The sequence below is a fragment of the Colobus angolensis genome, unplaced genomic scaffold (genome assembly GCF_000951035.1).
Source record: "Colobus angolensis palliatus isolate OR3802 unplaced genomic scaffold, Cang.pa_1.0 Scaffold36, whole genome shotgun sequence".
Taxonomy (NCBI): Eukaryota; Metazoa; Chordata; class Mammalia; order Primates; family Cercopithecidae; genus Colobus; species Colobus angolensis.
Genome location: NW_012116932.1, coordinates 2,438,769 through 2,445,218, shown reverse-complemented (window position 1 = coordinate 2,445,218; position 6,450 = coordinate 2,438,769).

Genomic DNA, 6,450 nt, shown 5'->3' with positions numbered 1-6,450 from the left:
TGAAGCATTTCTAATGTAGTTCTGCAGTTTGCTTTCCCTGGGTTGTTATGGACCAAGAAACTGTAGCTGATTTTGTTTAGCACTCATGTTCGGGGCGGAGGAGGGGACTTGCCTGTTACAGCCACCTTGACACAGTGGAGGCCTAGTGGCTGTGGAAGGCTGAGGAGTCGGTGCCTGCTCCTCTGAACTTTCCCTCCCCTCAGCAGATGGTACTGTTGCGTGTTCTCTCTGGTGCCAGTGAAGGAGCTCATTCATGCCATTCACAGTGTAGTGTGCTTAGAACTCAGCCCACCTCCATCTGCTGGGGCAGCCAGCCGCCACTGGGCTTAGTGGCCACCTCAGGCGTTGACTTCCTCCCTGTGGCAGCCCTGTGTGTCTGCTGGGCAGCGCACCGGCCTGTGTAGCACCAGCTGCTTGGCTGTTTTGGTAAAAACAAGGGAAGACTGTGAAGCTGTTCTGTGCTCTGCACACCAGCGGGAGAAGCCAGCCAAGGGTGTGGATGGGCTTAGGGCAGTGTCTGTAGTTTGGGCGAATTCTGCTTGTGCCTCGTAAACCTCTTCTGGGAAGGAGCTGATTTTTGGTGGGTGATTGTCCAAGTTTATAACTGGATCTTTTTTTTTTTTGAGACGGAGTCTTGCTCTGTCGCCCCGGGGCTGGAGTGCAGTGGCCGGATCTCAGCTCACTGCAAGCTCCGCCTCCTGGGTTTACGCCATTCTCCTGCCTCAGCCTCCGGAGTAGCTGGGACTACAGGCTCCCGCCACCTCGCCCGGCTAGTTTTTTTTTTGTATTTTTAGTAGAGACGGGGTTTCACCGTGTTAGCCAGGATGGTCTCGATCTCCTGACCTCGTGATCCGCCCGTCTCGGCCTCCCAAAGTGCTGGGATAACAGGCTTGAGCCACCACGCCCGGCCTATTTATTTTTATTTATTATTTTTTGAGACGTGGTCTTGCTCTGTCACCCAGTCTGGAGGGCAGATCATAGCTCACTGCAGCCTGAAACTCCTGGCTTCAAGCGATCCTTCCCAGCACCCCATAAATCCTTTTAAAGTAAGTTGCAGATGTGATATTACCTCTGTGTACTTCAGCAAACATCTCTTAAGGGCATTCTCTTTGAAAGCAGGGACTGGAACATGTATTTGTATGCCCATGTTCACAGCAGCCCTGTACACAGGAGCCAAAAGGTGTTACAGAAGTAACCTGTGTCCATTGATGGATGGATAGATAGGCAAAATGTGAAGTATTAATCAGCCTTAAAAAGGAATGAAATTCAGGCCAGGTGTGGTGGTTCATGTCTGTAATCCCAGCAGTTTGGGAGACCAAGGTGGGCGGATCACCTAAGTCAGGAGTTCGAGATCAGCCTGACCAACTTGGTGAAACCCTGCCCCTACTAAAAATACAGAAATTAGCCAGACGTGGTGGCACGTGTCTGTAGTCCCAGCTCCTCGCGAGGCTGAGGCATGAGAATCGCCGAACCCGGGAGGTGGAGTTTGCAGTGAGCCTAGATGGTACCACTGCACTCCAGCCTGGGAAACAAAGGGAGACTGTCTCAAAAAAAAAAAAGAAATTCAGAGGTGCTACAATGTGGATGAACCTAGAAGACATTATGCCTGGTGAAATATGACAACCACAGAAGGACAAATACTTTGTGATTTCAGTCATGCCAGGTACCTATGGGAGTCACTTTCATAGAGACAGAAAGTAGAATGGTGGTTGCCGGAGGAAGGGATTGGGAGTTAGTGTTTAATGGATATGTGGAGTACAGAGTTTGTTTTGCAAGGTGAAAGAGTTCTGAAACGCCCAGTTGTGGTGGCTCATCTGTAGTCCTGGCACTTTGGAAGGCTGAGGCAGGAAGATTGCTTGAGCCCAGGAGTTTGAGACCAGCCTGAGCAACATAGCAAGACCCCATTTAAAAAAAAAATAAATCCATGAATTAAAAAGTTCTATAGCTGGATAGTGGTTGCGTAGTAGCATAAATGTACTGAATGTCACCAAACTATGCAGTAAAAAATGGTTAAAATGGTAAATTTTGTGTTACATATATTTTACCGTAATAAAAATAAGATTATTAAAGTTTTTACTGTGTCTTTAAAAAAGAATAAAGGCATTGTCCTCTAAAACCACACAAACATTTTTTGCATACAGGAACCTCAACAATGATTGTATCCTGTGTTGAGATTTCCCATAAATTTTCCCCATTCACACAGGTTCACGCATCACAGGTGATGTGTTAATACTAGTGCTATGTTAACGTTTTCTTTTAAACAGATATATTTTAGTTGAGCAGGTTGATTTAAAGCTCAGGTGGATCTGTGGGTGATAAAAGTGGTAGATGTGGAAACTGGGGTCTAACCAGCCTGAATGTGTAGTATTCGCCATCCCTGTGGCCCCAGAGCGGAGTTCTTAAAATGCCTGCCCTTGACCTCCTAGCCAGTGAAACCTCTTAGATTTTCACAGTGAGGTCAGCACGTTATAACCCCATGTGGCTCTTGAGCATCAAAAAATGTGGCTAGTGCTACCAAGAAAATGAATTTTTACTTTAATCAAATCCTAATTAATTTTCAAAGCTGATGCTCAATTTAGTTAATGAAAAACATCCAGATATGTTGGGGACATCTTGGGTATGTGAATCTACTTCTTCAGCTGCAAGTTTCATGGAATGTAAATACAGATCATATGTTTTGGGTGAAAATTTAGCACCTGAATTGTGCTGTGACTGTGGGGCATGTACGCTTAGATTTCACAGATTTAGTAAGGAAAAAAAAGTCACACATTTACATGTTGAAATGGTATTTTGGATATTTTGGGTAAGCATACCTGCTTTCTCTGTTATGGCTCCTAGGAAATTTAAAATGGCATGAGTAGCCACATTAGGTTTCTATTGGACATGCGCAGATGTGCAGGTATGGAGTTTCACTTCCTCCATGCAGTAGCCACCTTCTTCCCCCATGCCCTCCACCTGGTGTCCCTATTACTTCCCTGTTTCTGCTGCTAAAGTCTCTTTCTCATCTTCTGTGCTATTAGGCCTTCAGCCTGTGAGTACCACGGTGCCTGATTATGGTCTTCCTCCGGCGCTCTGTTGGCTCCTCTGTGTTAGGTTAGCACAGGGGAGGTGCTCTGCTGCTTTTCTCATCTGCACAGGGTGGAGGAGACTGGACTGATGTGTGTTACTGGATACCTGAGGGTACCTTTGTCCCCCTCTGTCTGGCTTTTGGCCTTAGGTCCATAGGACAGAGGCATGGGAAGAATTGGTGGGAGGGCATTGGGACTTAGGAGAGGGTAATGGGGCACCTCCTTGATGTGGCTCCCTCCCTGGATGAGACCAGCCTAGCATGGCATCTGGGAGAACCTGGGAATGACTTAGGGAACTAGGGAAGACCCATGGGCCTCATGCTGCCAGCATGTTGCTCTCTGGCTCTCCCCACACACGCCTCCTGAAGCAGTTATTAAATTCAGAGTGGGCACCATCCTAACTAAGCCAGGTGTCTCTCCTGCTGTGCTTTGTGCCCCCACCCACCCCGGCCATTTAAGTCCTCTTAAAGTATTTTTCCCCTTAGTTCCTGATTGATAATTGTGTTCATGGTATTTCAGGGAGTTCGAAAAAACAAATGTAAAAAATAGTAATAAAGGCCAGGCGCAGTGGCTCATGCCTGTAATCCCTGCACTTTGGGAGGCCGAGGCGGGCGGATCGCAAGGTCAGGAGATCGAGACCATCCTGGCTAACACGGTGAAACCCCGTCTCTACTAAAAATACAAAAAATTAGCCAGGCGCGGTGGCGGGAGCCTGTAGTCCCAGCTACTCGGGAGGCTGAGGCAGGAAAATGGCGCGAACCCAGGAGGCGGAGCTTGCAGTGAGCTGAGATCGCGCCACTGCACTCCAGCCTAGGCGACAGAGACTCCACCTCAAAAAAAAAAAAAAAAAAAGTAATAAAAATTAGCCAAAGATGTGTTATCTTGCCATCTCTTTTCTACTCAGGGATGTGCACTTTTTATATTTTTTCATTCTGTATTTAGACCCTAGTCTAAAGCTTTATGTGTGATGCACCTCATTTCTACATCCTTAGATTTTTTTTCCTTTTTTTTTTTTTTTTGACGAGGTCTCACTCTGTCACCCAAATTGGAGTGTAGTGGCGTGATTCCGGCTCACAGCATCCTCTGCCTCCCAGGCTTAAGTGATGCTCCCTCCTGAGCCTCCAGAGTAACTGGGACCACAGGCGTGCACCACCATGCCTGGCTAATCTTTTGTATTTTTGGTAGAGACACAGTTTTGCCGCGTTGCTCGGGCTGGACGTGAACTCCCAAACTTAATCAGATTTTTAGTAGAAAGGTGATTAGGCGTTCCTAGGGAGTGCTACAGGTTCCATACGAGTGTGATAGTCGCTGCCCTGGGTTTTGGTTTCTGTTGGTCTGAAAGTTCCTTACCAGTTAAGTGGCTGTTACTCCTCAGTGGACTCAAAGGACAAGCTGGCCACATCTGCAGGGGAGTAAACTTAGGTTGTATGGTGGACTCTGAGTCTGCAAGATGCCAGCCTGGCTGCATCTGAAGCTACCTTGGGGCACAGCACCCAGGGCTGCTCTGTGAGTGGCTGCTTCCTGCAAGGGCTGAAGACAGGAGGAAAGGTGCACACAGTGAGGAGATGAGGCACGCTGCGTGTCTTTTCTCTCCAGCACCTCCATGCACCTGTCAGTGTGATAGTTGGGCTACTTGACTTCTGTGGGTTATTTACTTTGTGGAAGTTAGGTGGAATTAAGGGCAAACTAATGTGGTTCTCACAAAGTGATAGATGCCTGCCAAGTTTTTTGCTTCCTTAGCTGTTGTCATCTGAAATGGTGTGGGTTTCATTTCATTCTGCGCCTTTACATTTTGAAAGTTACTGAGATGAGTGGGTGACAGCTATTTACTTCCAAGCATACCTCTTCGGCAGATTCAGTTCAATTATCTGGACAGAAGTAGACACTGAATGTATATGGAGGGCCTCCCAGCAGTGCATGGAATGGGTTATCTGGGTGACTTGCTTTTACCTGAGGGAAGAGAAGCCTGAAAGTGAAGTTAATGTTGCCTGGAAGGTGGGGACCCCTTGACCTATTTCCCTAGGATGGCATTGACCATCAAAGTCTTTTGTAAAGGTGTAGGAATGGCCTTCTGTGTACCTTTGGGGGTGTGTATCAGATATAAATCCAGCACTTGAGACACTGTCAGCTCTCACTGACTGGTCACAGTCTTCAGTTCCTGCTTTGTCAGCCAGGGACTTTGGAAGCTCTGACATCAATTTACTGTCACATTCTGTGTTCCCTTCAAGAAAAGTGATGCCGTTCCTCCTCCTAATCCCCATAGATTGGATTCTGTACCTGATGAGTGGTGAGGGCAAGATAAGAAAAGTCATCTTGTCTAAAGCCATTTCTTGAGAGAGTCTGGATACTGACTGATGTAACGTCTTTTCCAGATCTTTCTCTTAAAATCACAATGAAGTGCCCAGGGTAATATCGTTGAAGAAGAGATCATCCCATTAACGTCAGCTCCTCACCGAGGTACCCAGGGTCCGATATCTCTGGATCCTGAGTCAGTGTGTGCTGTTGCCTTTCATGTGTGTGTCTGTTCCTGGCTCCATGTCTCCTTGTGGCCATCAAAGGTCTAGTTTGGCTTTCCCACCCAGCAAGGGCTCTTGGTAGTCACGGCTAAAATGTTGCTGGGGGTGTTAGGTCATGGTGTCTCTAGAAGCACTTGGGCCAGCCCTGTTCCCTTTTGTGTCCCCAGTGAGTGTAGGCAGGTTCCAGGGACACCTTGTGTCAGCCACTGCTCTGCTGCTTTGAGAAGAAGCTTAGAGGCATGATATACTCTTGCTTACTCACCCTGGCTGCTTCCCAGTGGGTGAAATTAGAGCAGTTGATTGGAATGTCACCTTTCCCACTTGTGGATCTGTTTCAGGAGTTCAGTGTTGTTTCCACTTGCACGTAACAGGACTGTGTGTTAAGCTGGTGTGTTTTGGAACATTACGGCCACAGGCAGTGTGGTCATGAACCATGCAGATTGTCGTTTGCATTTCACTCATCTCTCTCTTGGCTTCCCAAATTCCCAAAGGGCATGATCTTGACCACTCACATGGAAGTTGGCATAACATGTTTCCCTGGTGTTTGGTATATAGGAAGTTTTTATAGTTTTATGTTTAAATGAGGATTACAAGCTTAGTTTTTATACTTTTGTTTGCAATGGGAAAATTGCAGAAGACCGGTGTGATGTCATCCGGAGAAATTTTCTGATCGACACCAGGGGCCGCCCAAGATTGTATTATCAGCTGAGTTTGACTAAACCTGTTTTTCACTCTTTTAACTTTTTTCTCATTTTAATTATTTGTGCTAAGAAGTGAATTTCGGCCAGGCGCAGTGGCTCAAGCCTGTAATCCCAGCACTTTGGGAGGCCGAGACGGGCGGATCACGAGGTCAGGAGATCGAGACC